The 15,819-nt window shown below is 43.4% G+C and overlaps 1 pseudogene; it reads right to left on the bottom strand.

The window, feature by feature from the left end:
- Positions 1-428: 428 nt before the first annotated feature.
- Positions 429-528, bottom strand: LOC131741942 (U6 spliceosomal RNA; annotated as a pseudogene).
- Positions 529-15,819: the final 15,291 nt, after the last annotated feature.

Below are 15,819 nucleotides of genomic sequence, written 5' to 3'. Positions count from 1 at the left end.
AATGAAATGAATAATTTCTAGGAAAATATAGATTACTAAAAATAACTCAAGAAATATAAATCTAAACAGAATAATAACCGAGGAAGAAATTGAAGAAACAATTTGATAACAACTAAGAAAAATGCAGTTTGTCCCCATGTTTCCATCAGAACAATTTTCATACTTTTAAGAAACAGATGATTTCGATGTTGTATAAAATATCCAGAGCGCAAAAAGAGATAAGAGTACGTTTCTGTCCATTAGGCAAGCATGATTCTCTTCCTAAAATCTGATAAGAAAATGACAGGCACATATCACAAGTGAATATGGATAGGAAAAGCTGAAATAAGATCCTCACTCTAAAAAGAAACTTGTTTTACTGTAACTCTTTAGTTGGTTTTTCTTTTTCTCTGGTAACAGCTTCATTGAGATATAATTCTTATGCCATAAAAAATATAAAATACTTTATGAATTTATCCTTGCACAGGGGCCAGACTAATCTTCTCTATGCCATTCCAATTTTAGCATATGTGCTGCTAAAGAAAGCACAAGAGATGATAACTTCATAAGTTAAGTTGAAATAAATTACGAAGGATGGTCAGTTTGTACATTATAGAAATAAATAACCGTTGGACAAAACTAATATAACTCAAATCAAAGGGAAAATATCATCTGGAGAAAACATTCACAGCAAATATAACAAAGGGTTCATGTCTATGTTATGTAAAGAATTTATACATATTGATAACAAAACATTAAGTCCCCAACATGTAAACTAGCAAAAAACTAGAGAAGACAATTCATAAAAACAGAAATACTACTAGTAAACAAGCATCTGGGAAAACATTCAACTTCTCTTGTAATCAAAGAAATGCCCCCTCAAATAATGTGGTAGCATATTACACTCACTACATTAGAGGAACTTGAGAAACTATCCAGTATTACAACACTGCGGTAAAACCAGTCCCCACACACGCCGTATAAACTGATATCAACTCTTGGTGATACATATCAGAAACCATCTTAAAAGTCCATAATATCCCTTTAGCCTAAGGATATTTTAAAGAATAAAAATTAAAGCTACATGAAATGTTCACTGCAATGTCACTTTAACAGCCAAAATAAATAAATGAAAGACCACCTAAATCCAACAACAGGAAGATTATTAATGAAAGGTTAAAAATTACTGTTTAAGGCTTCCCTGGTGGCACTGCAGTTAAGAATCCACCTGCCAATGCAGGGGACACGGGTTTGAGTCCTGGGCCGGGAAGATCCCACATGCCGTGGAGCAACTAAGCCCATGCACCACGACTACGGAGCCTGCACTTTAGAGGCCATGAGCCTCATCTACTGAAACCCGCACTCCTGGAGCCCGTGCTCTGCAATGAGAAGCCACCGCAATGAGACGCCCGAGCGCCACAATGAAGAGGAGCCCCCGCTCACTGCAACTAGAGAGAGCCTGTGTGCAGCAACGAAGACCCAACGCAGGCAAAAATAAATAAATAAATAAATAAATAAATAAATAAATTTTAAAAATTAAAATTACTGTTTAGAACTATAATAAAAACTACAGTTTATCAAGCACCCTCATATACATGACTCCTTTCAGTCCTCAAGGGTCCCAGGAGGTGGGAAGGAATCACACTAACCGAGACTCAGAAAAATTAAGTGATTTGCACAAGTGACTCTCAAACACCTGCTACCAAATTCCAGGCTCTCTCAATGTTAAAGTGGGTGGTTGTGAATATCTGCTCTGAGCCTCAGTTTCCTCATCCAGCAAATAAGGCTAATAAGAATACCTAAAGAGTAGTGAAGAGAATCCAATGAAGCTCTTAAATGGCTGTGAACTCTTAGCACGGGGTATGGTACACAGTAGCACTCAGTAAATTTTAAGAATAATGATAATACAAAGTTGTATCAATTCAATATGATTACAGCAATGTAAATATGTCTGCAAGCAGATGAGGACCAGAAAGAGGAAGGAATAATGAAAATGCATGCTGCAAAAGCAGGGCAAGAGCAAAAGAATCACTTTTCTTTGGGGAATCATTTTGGTTTTAGTACAATAAGTAGAAATCTGGAGGGAAACAGAATATACAAAAATCTCCTAAAAAGGAATTGGCATCTTTGGAGGAGCCGCATATTAAAACTGGGATCACTGCCTCTAGGACACTTGAAATAATAAACTCAGCGTATGTGCCCCCTGGAGACGTCACATGGTGTGGGGAACTGGCCAGCGGATGGCGCTGTTTCACTTGCCCAAGGGACCAAGGAGGCATTTATTGGCCTCAATAATATATTAGTGCTAGTTGTTTGGTCTTCCTTAAAGAGTAATTTTTTTTTTCTTTTTTTCCTTCTTAAAACTGAGACTCAGAAGCATCTCAAACAAATCTCCATGTAGTTGGGAAAAAGATCCAAGTCCACTCCTGATGAACAGCAACATTCCAGAAGAGATGCTTTGCAGTGAGGAAGGTCATCTGCAGGACCAAGGAGAATGTCATTACTTCTCCCCTTGGTCATGTGACTAGAAGCTACCATCAGTGTTCTGCAAAGACTTAGCTAGTGTTAGCCCCCCAGGTTTTTAACCTACAAACTGGGAACAATTCAAACCACCAGAGAGATAGTTTTCAGAGCAATGAGAGAAAAAACTAGAGATGTCCCTTGGCTTTTCCTCCCAAAAGTCAGCAAGGCCTGAAAATCTCTACTACAAAGGCATAGGTAGAAAGTAACTCCACTCTCAGCGCCTACACTGCGACAGGCTTGTAAAGGACAGGTAGGAATTGGTGTAGCTGTGGTATAGAAATGAAGTCGATCTAGGCTGTGGTCTTGAGCTTGAATCACCAGTAACTGCCTACATGAGTCAGAACTTATGCAGTTGGTATATGAGCTCCAATAAAGGAAGTGACAGTTCAGCAAAGGATATAAATTCAGAAGAGAAATGTCAGGGGATGACACAGAACCCAGCATGACCAGAGGCTGAATCACACAGAGCTCAGACTCAGGTCCAAACAACACTCCCCTACCTGGGATGTCAAATAGGCATCTCAAATTTAATATGTCAAACACCAAGCTCCAAGTCTTTGCCCTCACCTGCTCTGCCCACAGCCTTCCCGTCTCAGGTAACAGCAATGCCATCCCTCCAAGCCCTCAGCTGGAGTATCGTTAACTCCTCTTTTTCTCTCACGTCTCACATCCGATCCATCGGAAAATCCCATGGGCTCTATCTTCAAGATACACCCAAATCCCTCCTCTTCGCATCACCTCCACTACCACCCCCGCTGCAATCCAAACCACCATCACCTCTTGCTGGTCTTCTCGTTATAGCCTCTTAACTGGTCTCCCCACTTCCACCTTTGCCCACCATTCACTTTTCTTCTCAACACAGCAGCCAGAGGGATCCTCTTAAAATCAACGTAGGAGGACACCTTAAAAAAACGAACCCATTAAAGAGCTAATAAATTGGTTTTCATCACAACTAAAGCGACTCTCCAGAAAAGTACTACAACATGAGTGAACCTTGCTAAGTGAAATAAGCCAGTCACACAAAGACAAACACTGCATTATTCCACTGCTATGAGATACCTAGGGTAGTCAAAATCAGTCAGAAAACAGAATGGTGGTTGCCAGTGTCTGGTGGGGGAGGGAGAATGGGTAGTTTTTGTGTAATGGGTATAGAGTTCTCGTTTTGCAAGGTGATACCGGTCACATGACAATGTGAATAGTCTTAATATTAATGAACTATACACTTAAAAATGGCTAAGATGGTAAATTTTATGTTATGTGTATTACACCATGATTAAAGATTTTTTAATTCTCAAATTGCACATTTTAAATATGTATAGTTTACTGTTTGTCACTTTTACCTCAATAAAGCTGTTTTTTTAAATTTTTAAATTACATTTCTAAAAACTAAGTAGGATCATATCCCTCCTCTGCTCCATGCCTTCCATGGTTTCCCATCTCATTAAGAGAAAAAGCCAAAGTTCTCGGAATGACATACGAGAACCTACACAATCTGGCTCTGAAACCAGCGTGCCCTCATTCCCATTTCTCTCCCATTCACCCCACTCCAGCTACACCGGACTCCTTGCTGTTTCTCAAACACACCAGGTGCACTCCGGGGGCACTGACATGTCCTGTCGGCTTTGCCTGGAAAGCTTTCCCCCCAGGTAACTTTGTGGCTCACCTCCTTACCTCTTCCAAATCTTTACACAAATGTCACCCTCTTAGAGGGGCCTTTCCTGACATGGTATTTAAAACCGAAACGCTTCCCCACCCCGAGTCCCCATCCCCCTTCTCTGCTTTATTTTTCTACATAGCACTTATCACGGTCTAACACACCACATTTTTCTTATTTATTTTGTCTGTTTCTAACCACTAGAATTAAACCAGAAATACAGGAATCATATTGTTTTGTTCACTAATTATACCCCCAGCAACTGGTACAGTGCCTGGCACATAGCAGGTGCTTGAAAAATATTTGTTGAATAAATGAATGAGTAAATGAAGAAATGAATGAAGGAACATTTATCTGACCTTGACAAACAAGTGTAAGGATCCTTTTTGAAGATACCCCAACCCAGTCTATATAGTTCGATATCTATCAAGCTTTTCCAACCCTAATGAAAGTACTCTGATACGATGCCATCAGCATTCCCTTTCTATATTATCAGTGGAGGCTCAAGATCACATGGGCCACAAATGGCAGAGCCAGCATTTAAACCAAGAATTTGTCACCAGCTACCAAGTCCCACCATGCCACCCTGAGTACCTAAACTTTTTTCAACTTTCATATCCTTTCATTTCATTCATAATGGCATTGCTGACAGATCTTAGCTGAGCAGTTAACCCTCGTGCCATAAATTTCTATTTGTCACACCCAAAACTCAATATATTAGAAGGCTACCCTTCTGGTTTTTAAAATGGAAGCTGATGACATTGTACGCAGGAGCATAGGAGCTGCAAACCCGCACCCGAATCTCTCCATCTACCTGGAGGCAAAAACAGAAAAGTCAGAAGCTCTCAGAGCTGCCGGCCCTCCCCGCTGGAGATATTATACCACCATTCCAGGCCCAGGTATTCCCCACACTCAGGAGGTCCAGGGTTTGGTTTAGCAGCTGGGGCGTACAAAGAAAGAGGTGCAGCCGGAGCCACCCATGCGAGGACAGCACTCTCCCCCTCACCCCTCAAGGCGGCCTGACATCTCCGAGCATCCAGAAAAGAACACAAATAGACAGGTTTTTTATGAGGGCTGTAACCCAATTGACAAAGGCGAGCTCTCTCAGCCTGGAAATGTCCCTGCTCTGAACCAGTTGCCTTGCCAACAAGCCACATGTTTCTACTCTGCAGAATCCAATTTCTGAGCAATGTGACGGTGACAGGTCCAGAGACATGATACAATTCCAAGGTGCCGTTGAACACCTGCTGAATAGCTAAGAACAATGTGGATCCCTGGATGTACTTAGCAACATGGGAGGCACACTAGGCAAAGGCAGGTCGTGCCCAGTTTATGCAACAGCCCCCCACTTATTCCACCCCATCCCAGCATTTTGCAAACTACAGGTAACATGTAGCCATCATATCATATAACATATGATATGATATAACATATCGCCACCATCATTAGAATCTTTGTAAATACTTGCATGGGACTCACTCTTTAAATGTATTGTTATTTAATGGTCATGACAACCCTATGAGGTAGATATTATTAGTATCCCATTTTAGATGAGAATTTGAATAACTGATAATTATTTGAAAAATTGATAATCTACCCTAATTCACACAGCCAGAGAAATGTAGAGAGCCAGGATTTGAAACTGGACAGTCTGCCTCCAGAATCCATCCCCTTAAACACTTTGCTATACTATCAATCTCCAATATTCCCTAAATGGTAACACCAAGAGATTGTTCTAGTTATCATTACTGCCTAACAAAGCACCCCAAACTTCATAAAGTAAAATACCCATTTTATTATGCTCATGGACAGCGTGGGTCAGGAATTTGGACAGGACACAGTGGGGGTACCTTGTCTCTGTCCACAAAGTCTATCTGGGGTATCAGCTAAACAGATTTGAAGCTGAGAGAGACTCAACAGCTGGGGATCAGTATCATGATGGCATCTTCATGCCTGGCAGGTGAAGCTTGAGATCCACTGGGACCTCAGACGGGTCTGTCAGCACCTACCTGTGGTCTCTCCATGTGGCCTGGGCTTCCTGTCAGCATGGTGGCTGGGCTCCAAAGCAAGTGTCCCAAGACGCAGAAAACAGAGCTGTCAGCTTCTTCTTCTTCTTCTTTTTTTTTTAACAAGTAGGTTGTTTGTTTGGGGTTTTTTGTTTTACAATTTTTTATTTTTTGACCGCATCACGCAGCATGTGGAATCTTAGCTCCCCAACCAGGAATTGCACCTGCACACCCTGCACCGGCAGCACGGATTCTTGACCACTGGGCCACCAGGGAAGTCCCCAGCTGTCAGCTTCTTAAGGCTAAGACCCCAAAACTGGCACAGTGTCATTTCCACCATATTCTATTGGTTAGGAAGTCACGAAGTCCACATTCAAGGGGAGGGGACACAGACTCCAGCTCTCAAAGAATCTTGGAGTCATTTGTTTAAACCACCAATGAGACCATTTAGTCCAACCCCTTCAAGTTCTAGCTGAACAGCTGAAGCTCAGAGAAGTTAAATGATTTGTCCAAGGTCATAAAACATATAAGTGTTAGTGGCAGACAGAACCCAAGTGCCTCTGTGCCCTGTCTCATACTCTATGCCACTGCTTCTCACTTGGCTGCACCTTGGAGTTGCCTAAGGGACTTTTAAAAGTGCTGATGCCTGGGACATCCCTGGCAGTCCAGTGGTTAAGACTCCGCTCTTCCAATGCAGGGGGCGCAGGTTCGATCCCTGGTGGGGAAACTAGGATCCCACAAGCTGCGTGATCAATAAATTAATTTAGTAATTTATTTATTTAAAATGCTGGTGCCTGGGTCTCATCTGCAGAGATCCTGATTTGTTTGGAGTGCGACCTGTTTGGAGGGCATGGAAATTTGTAAAATCTCCCCAGGGTCTGTAATGTGCAACAGTGTGAGAGCTGTGCTCTATGCAATTCCCCACGATGGTTCCATGCAGGCGACACAGGCCACTGTTTTACTGTGGCTCAGCATTCGCAGAGCTCCTAGCTTGCCATGGGGACAAGCCCCACTAGCAACAGATTTCTGACACCTTCCTCTGGATCACAGACTCCATCATGAACCATTCTCCTTTCAGAGATACCTCTCCTCAGCTCCTTCCCCTCCCCACCTCCCAGGTGCCCCTCAGAAGCCAGACTCCTTTCACACTCAACTCCTCAGCTATGAGCAAAGTCCACCACCTGCCAACTCTAGGAATTCAGTTCTACCTTTGGAGCCCCTCAAGAGTAGAGACCCAAAGGCCAGGTCGTCCTGTTCAATCCACCTCGCCCCCCGGATGACCACTAAGTCCATATTTGGAGCCCCTCCATCTCCCAATATGTCTTCCTTCCTCCTCCTGGGTCATACAGCACTGGTGTAAGAGTGCTGTCGTCTAAATCATGCTTTAAAAGGTTGATTCTGTGAGACCACTGCTCAATTTTCTGGGAAACTAAAACTATCAACTTGGTTATTTCACTGAAATAATTGGTCAGTTGCATCATATGTCATGCATCATAACAAACTGGCCAGAAGCATTGGCCTAAACAAGTATTTTCAGTGTTTCTCCTCGGATTTAAATTCTCATGACGCTGGATTTTAAACAAACAAACAAACAAAAACATACCAGTGGAGAAGCAGCCTTTCTGACATTGCTATTCTACTGGATTTACTGATTTATATTAGGTCAGGAGAAGATCTCCTGAGAATAATTTTATAAAATATATTTACTCTTCACTTTACACAAAGATGAACCTTTCTAAACTTCCCAGGCAATTCTTTTTTGTAAACTGAACTCTGCTGTAAATGTTCCAAAGAAGAGGCATTTAAAGGAACGCTTTATCAAGGATCATTATACTACTTTCTCCAATTTTGTGTTTGCTTGAAAATTTCCATAATAAGATTAAAAAGGAAAGAAGGGAGAGAGGAAGGGAGAGTGGGGGTGAGTGGGGAGGGAGGGAGGAGAGCTGGTCACCCTCAGGGGATTCTATGGTAAAGTGAAAAAATCTCTGTGTAAGGTAATGTAAATAATACCCTCCCTGCCCAAAACAACAACAACAACAACAAAAAACCCAAACCTGCATTATTATTTCTGTGTGTGTATGTATATGTGTGTGTTTTCAAGCTGTATATATGTATATGTCAACACATATAAGACATACATATGATTTTTAGCATATATATGATATATATCATATACATTTTATAAATTCTAACTTCTCTAGTCTAAAAATCTAAAATAATTATTCTTATAAAGCATTCATCTCCATCAGTCTTCATTTCTCTCTCTCTCTCTATTTAGGTCTCACTGCCGGGCAAGTGAGAGGCTCACATCCAGCTTGGCTGACAAGAATCCCATCTGCTCTATACATGCATATATACCACGAGACGCAGTCGCTCTTTGGCTGGACAGAGCAACGCCCAGGCAGCCTGCAATCACTTCCTGCGCGTGCCCTTTCATCTGCCTTGGTTTCCCTCTGTAGATTCTTAGTCCCATCCCTGTCCGCGACAGAGTTAGTCAATTCCTCCTCAGCGCCCCACTCACTGACCTAAACTCTGAAAGGCACTGCTTTGCAGATCAAAGGACTTACGAGGTGCTCACCTAACGTGGATTCCAAGGGACTGGACAGACAGCAAAGGGACGCCAATGAGAGCCCGAAGACCTGTGGGTCCTCGCAGCCCCAGGAGGAGGAGCATGAGCAGTGCCAGAAACTAGGGCAAGGCAACGCCTTGAGAACGTCCTGAAGAGCCGAGGTGGATGCTCACTGCTACTGCTGTGTTTTTATTTCCATCTTTCTCTCTGCGCACATAGCCCGGCAGGCACTTCAATGCCCAGTCACCAAAATTTAACAGCAGATGACATGATTCCCTAACTCCTGACTTAGGTTCCCCCGACAGAATTCTTTCCATCAAGAACATGAGCTAAAAGACCCAAAGGTGATGCTGAATCCTTGGTCCCTAAACATATTTTCCTCAGAATACACTTCAGTCAAAGAGAGTCCAGTCCTCTTCCACTCCTTGTAGACCATTCAAAGGAGAAACTGCTAAGGATAATTCCCAAACGGGAGAGCTGTGCCATGTGAACCGGACACAGTATCTTAGCCTTTTTTCAAATTTCTCCTTTCCACCAGGTGTATCATGACTGGTGTCACCACATCCCTTCACCCATTCTTAAGTATTAAAATAAGGAAATTTTTTAAAAATCAGTCAACAAATGTCCATAAAATAATTCTTTCCAGCAGAAAAAGATATAACTATAAATGTTGAAGTTATAAGCCATGGGATGGTCATTTTTATATATAAATACATAACAATATATTCCATGAAGGGTAGAGACCAGCCATTGGCTGATACATTAAAAGCCAGTGTTTAAGCTGATAAAAATTATATGAGGGGTTGACCAATGTCTAAGTTAACAAAAATTATAGAAAATACTAACTGGGATGGTTTTCTTCAAAATGGAAACAATGTTGAAATTCTCAGTTCTTTCCAAAATCTTTATTTATTACTCTCCCAAGAGGAAACCTCTGAATGAATGCCTATCAGCCTGTGACAAACTGTACTGTCTAAAAATTGCCTCCATAACACTGCTTATCTCACATGCACTTTGTACAATGTGATTTCTGCACCCCTCTCATTGAGATGTGGGGATGTGGTTTCTCCTCCTGAACCTGGGAGGGCTTGTGACAGGAGTAAGTGATGTATTGCAACTTGCAAGGCTAGGTCAAAAGATACAACTTCCAAGGCTAGGTCAAAAGATGTGGCTCTCTTGGTGTACTGAATCTGAAGTGGAGTCCCCATGCTGTGGGGAAGCCCGGGCCACACGCAGAGGCCACATGCAGTTGTTCCAGTCAACAGCAATAACCACCACACAGACATGTCCTGAGGGAGCCTTTGAGGTGACTCCAGCCCCAGCTGAAACCATATGGGAGACCCTGAGCAAGAACCATCTAGCTGAGCCCAGTCAACCTCCAGAACCATGAGAGATAATGATAAAATAGTTATTGTCACTTTAAGTCACTAAGTTTTCAGGTAGTTTATCATGTAGTAGTAGGTAACTGGAACATATTGTAAACCATCAGCCATAACACAATTGAATAGTATGCATACAATGATAGTATTAGAAGAAAACTTAATTTCATCAAGACCAGTTGTCCATCCAATGATGAGCCTCTTCAAATAAAACCTTAGTCCTGGGACTGCCCTAGTGGCACAGTGGTTAAGAATCCGCCTGCCAACGCAGGGGACACGGGTTCGATCCCTGGCCCAGGAAGATTCCACATGCCGCAGAGCAACTAAGCCCGTGCACCACAACTTCCATAGCCCATGCGCCTAGAGCCCATGCTCTGCAACAAGAAAAGCCACCGCAATGAGGAGCCCGCACACCGCAATGAAGAGTAGCCCCCGCTCACCACAACCAGAGAAAGCCTGCGTGCAGCAATGAACACCCAACACAGCCAAAAATAAGTAAATTTAATTTAATTTTTAAAAAACCTTCATCCTCTGCAGTATTCAGAGCAACCAATATGCATCTGCTATTTTGATCCTGAAGAGTTATAACAAGCATAATAATTAAGAGTTTAGACTCCAGAGCCAGACAGACCTGGACTGGAGTCCCAACTTTGCCAATTTCTAACTGTGTGAACTTGGGCAAGTCACTCCAATTCTCTGTTTTCTCATATGTAAAATGGGTTAATAATAGTACTTATCTCATATGGATATTATAAGTGTCAAATGAGATATGTGCAAAGCATGGAGCCTAACACAGAGTAAGTGTCCAATAAATGAGGTCCCATTATTGTGGTAACTGATGATGATGTTATTGTTACCAATATTTTTCAACATCAGCCTGTAAATATATTTCACATCATACATTTGCCATAATCCTGAGAAGTAGGACTTATTATTATTCACAATTAAAGAAACCAGTTCAGAAAGGTCACTTGACGTGCCCAAGATCACACGGCCTGAGGACGGTCTCCCAGTTCACTTCCCCTTTCACCACAGCAGCCTCTCTACCAAGTGGCTTTCCAGCCTACAATGAAGCACTTTCAACGGTGGGGAGCTCACCACCCACCGAGGCAGCCCTAATAATCCATCTTCTGGTAGCATGTTTATTCTACTGAGCTGGAATCTATCTGCATGCAATGTCCACCCACTGGGCTAACTGCCCTGTAGGGCCACCAGGATCAAATCTGCTCTCTCTTCCACACAGTGGCCCCTGAACTCCTAAAGACTCAAGAGTATAACCCCCACCAAGTCCTCTTTCCTCCAGCCCAGCATCCCCAGGTTCTTCAGCCATTCCTCCTCCGGCACACGATGACAAATCTCCTTCCCACCAAGGCCTCCCTCTCTGCCTCAGGTGTGACAAGAGGCATATACTACTGATGACGGAGAAGCTTTCATCCTGCCCCTGGAGGCTTGTAATACATTTATCCTTCCTCAGGATGACACACACTCCAGGAGTACTAAGAATTACTGTCAATCTCTGTGGCATTGTAAAGGCTTCTGGCATTTCACCATATAATCTTTTTTTTTTTTTTCTCCCAAGGGTCTGCCTGCTTGAGAAAACTGTCATATTCTATAGCCAAGAGAAGCCAAAGTGTTCTGAGGCAGATAAGCATACCTCTGCCATGTAGTTTCTTCCAAACACTTTCCTGAAAGGAGCTAAAATAACCTGCAGTCATAGATACTGCAGGCCTCAACAGTCTTAGCAAGAAGGAAGTGTCTTTGTCAGGATAGGCTAGATTATGCTGTGGTAACAAAGAGCCCTACAGTCTCTGTGGCTTAACAATAAGATTCCACTTTTTATTCGGGCAAAGTTCACTGTGGATCTGGCAACACCCCAAGGCAGACTCACGGATCCAGAAGGTTTGCATTTTAGAGCTGCACATCTGGAAGACATGGCTTCCAGGACACTGTGGCAAGGGAAGAGCCAGCTCTTAACTGCTTCAACCTAGAACTGACATAGATTACTTTTGCTGATACTGCAGGGGCCAGAACTAGTCACATGGCTCAACCTAACTGCAGGAGGGCTGGGAAATGTGGGTGAGCCCGTGGATAGATATTCAAGGAGCAGTAAGTATTCTGCCACACAATCTTAGAGGCCCTTTGACCCTGAAACATCTCCTACATATCTGGTTAATCATCATGACACCAAGCTTCCCCACATCCCCTTCTGATGACTCACAGGCTCCTCAGCAGCCACAGTGCTTGATGGCTGCTGTCACCAGTGTCACCCTCTGAGCCCCTGTGTGCTGATTTTTATTGGCAGCTACAGACAGCTCCCTCCCATCTCTCTCTGCTGTCACTGACTTCCTTGAGGCCCTCGTTTCTTTTCTGAATCTATCATCACAGTGTGCTTAACTGGTTTCCACCCCTCCCTCTGCAACACCACCCTGAACTATCTTTTATAAATTCTAATCTGAGTATACCTTTATTCTGCTTCAAATCTTGCCATAGCCACTGTGCCAAAAAGACAGATCAAATTTCCCTAGAACTGAGTGAAAAACCTTTTATAGTCTGGTTCCAAAGTCCCTTCCAGCCTCAGCACCCAGTGCCTCGCTCCTGTGTTCCCTGTGCTCAAGCCAACCCAAACTCATGCCCACTCCTCTAGGTGCTACAGCACTGCCCAGAGTGCTCCTTCCAATCTGTAGCAGCTGAAGAAACTCTATTGATCCTATAATACCCAGCTCAAGTATCCCACCCTCTATGAAAACTTCTCCTATTCTCCCCAACAGTTAGCTACCCCCTGCTCTGGGTTCCAGATACCCTGTTAACATGCCTCAATTGTGCTTCTCTGTTGGCACGTTCATCTCTTCCACTTGGTGGATCTCTTACTGGCAGTGGCTGTGCCTTATTCATCCCTATATCTCCAGGGGATAGAATGTTTCCTGGCCCAGGGTATGTATCAATAAATGTTGAATAAGCCCATGTTACAAATTGCCCCATTCTATCTAATACTGCTGAGAAAGAAGTTATTCCTTCATACACTGCTAGATTTTTATTCCAAAACAGGAAATGGAGAAGATAATAATTTTCTAGCTCAGAGCCTGGGCTAAGGGTTTGAAAGGAGAATGTTAAACTCCCAAGAATTTTCCCAGCATCATGAAGACCAGAAGCACCAGGGCTACCACTTTGACTTTCTGGATTGTTCTAAAGTAGCCTCTCTACTCCATTTGGGAAATCCTATGAGGATGGACTGAAAATAAATAGCTGTTTGATTAGCCCCATATTGCACCAGTTCAATGCATTCCCCCATGCCTGAAATGAAAGGAAAGTAGTTATGAAAGCCCCGGTTATTCCGAGGAGGGGCAGGAAAGACTTTAAAACTCTCCAGAAAGCCTTCAGCACTGTAACTAAATGTTAATGTTTAAAGATATACCAATATTTCAGGAAGCCATTGGTAGTGCCACACTAAAGCTCATTCTAGTTTTGAAGAGAAATATTTGAGTTGGAGGGACGGACCCCATGCTGGCTCCAAGATAAACTTTCCTAGCTCTCTCAGGCCAATTTTAATGCTAAGAGCAGCTCCATTGGAGTAAAAGTTCATTTTTGAGAGCCAAGCTGTGAATTATGCTACAGGCTGAGCTGAGCAGTTGGTCTTCTGCTGATGATGGCAGAAGCCTGAATATGATACAGAAGTAGAGGGGGGGAGCCAGGGACATCCGAGGGGGATTATCACAGAAGGTCAGACTAATTAAATCGAGAGAAATCACCAGAGAGCCAGAGCTCCCACACACATCATCTTCAAATGCTCTGACACATGCAGGGTTTGATAAAAGAGGGTTGAATTGCCACTTTCATCTGCCTGAAAGGACAACAGTCAACCAAATAAAACTTTTTAGTATTGGTTTAAGCCCAGGTGGTGAGGGAAGAATTGAAAGTGCTGCCAACTCCTAATTACACAGTTGAATCACAAACAGAGAGAGTGGGGAGAGGTGAAGTACAGTTGTCTCTCTGTATAGCCATTTAACGCACGCTTGTTGAGCACCTACTATGTGCCAGGCAGAGCTCTGGGTGCGAGGGATAAGAAAAATAAATGTTCCTTTTCCCCCCAAGGAGTTCACAATAGATAGACGTTGATGTAACATTACTATGCAGTGTGATCAATGCTCCAATAGAGTTCTCTAAAGACGGCAAGGAGCACTCGAGGGGGAGTCTAACTGCCCAAGTGGTGCCAGGACTGGTACCTTAAAGGAGGCAACACATGAGCAAGGCCTTAAGACTAAGAATTCTACAGGTGGTGAGTGGAAGAGAGGCAAGCAAGGCAGAGGTCACAGCACTTGCAAAGGTCAGGAGGCCTGACACTGGACATTCTGAGTGGTTTGGAAGTACAGATCAGATGGGACATAGAATCCATGTCAAGAAATGCTGGAGGTGAAACGGATAAGGCAGTTGGTTGTCTGACACTGAAGGCCCCCGAATGCCATTCAAAAGCACCTAGAACTCATCTTGTAGGCAACAGGGAACTACTGAAGATTTTAAATGGTGACATGATCCAAAATGTATCTGAGAGATTCCTTGGCCACAGATGGAAGACGGGAAAGACATCTATCTGGCAGAGGATCTCTTTCCAAAGGTGCTAACAACCAATGCCCCCGGTGGTGCGTACCTCACCCCCGTCTTCCTGCTCATCCTCACAGGGAGCAAGCTGCTGATAAGCAATTCCTCAGAACCTACTGTGTGTTCCCAGCTCTGAGCTATCTGCACTCAGAGCCATGAGTGTGTACTGAAGCCAGCTCCTACTGGCTTATACTGTCTCATACCAGTTCATACTGGCTAATGAGAGCCAATTATGCCCATCTCTTTTTGGCTTCAGTGACATCCCATTGGTAGCCTGAAATCAGCCATGGTGCAAGGCTTTTTCCACCTTAAAAATCTGCAAACGCTACAAACCAGGGCTTTTTTTCTTTTCCAGAGAGCCATTTATGAAACATTTACCCGCACACCCCTTGAAAAGACCCAGTTCCAGCCCTCCATGAGAGCAATATCTACTTAAAGAGAACAAACTAATACATATGAAAGGATGCAAGAACAATTCAGTTCAGCATTTGTACCCACTAAAGAAGGAATCATGAAGTACGTGTGGGCAGGTGGTGCGGGGTGGTGGGAAGAGAGAAAGAAAAGCCCGACAAGCCCAGGTTCTCCTCATCCCATGCCCGGCCACTCTCACCCAAGCTGGGGCTTAATCGGTTAGGTCCCATCTGACGTTAGTTATCATGACTAGTGATCTCCAACTATAGTTCTCAGAGGTGACATGTGACCTCAAAACTAAGCATGCTGTCAGAGAACTACAGACACAGAAGGAGCCTCAGAGAGAGAATCCAGCCAAAACCCCACTTCCTTCATCCATAAAATGGGGCATCATATGGCAGTGGTTTACCTAAGTCCTCAAAACAGTTAACAGTGAAATGGAAACTTGAATACAGTCCTCCTCTCAGCTCAGCCTGTGCTCCAGTGCCCACGTCATTTTTACATTTGTAAACAAGTGTCCCCCCATGACAGCCTACCCTTTCCATGGACCCTCAGAGAACACATCTGTACAGTATTGTCCAAGAGTGGCATGATCTTCCTGTGTCCTCAGCACTCCTGGGGAGGCCTCGTAGCCAGGAAAGGCATCTTAGATACCGTTAGTTGAATGGAAATCTACTCAACAACAAAGTCAAAGCATCAAATCAG

This window comes from Kogia breviceps, chromosome 14, assembly GCF_026419965.1.
Source record: "Kogia breviceps isolate mKogBre1 chromosome 14, mKogBre1 haplotype 1, whole genome shotgun sequence".
In the NCBI taxonomy this organism is placed as follows: Eukaryota; Metazoa; Chordata; class Mammalia; order Artiodactyla; family Physeteridae; genus Kogia; species Kogia breviceps.
This window is presented reverse-complemented; position numbering and strand designations above follow the sequence as displayed.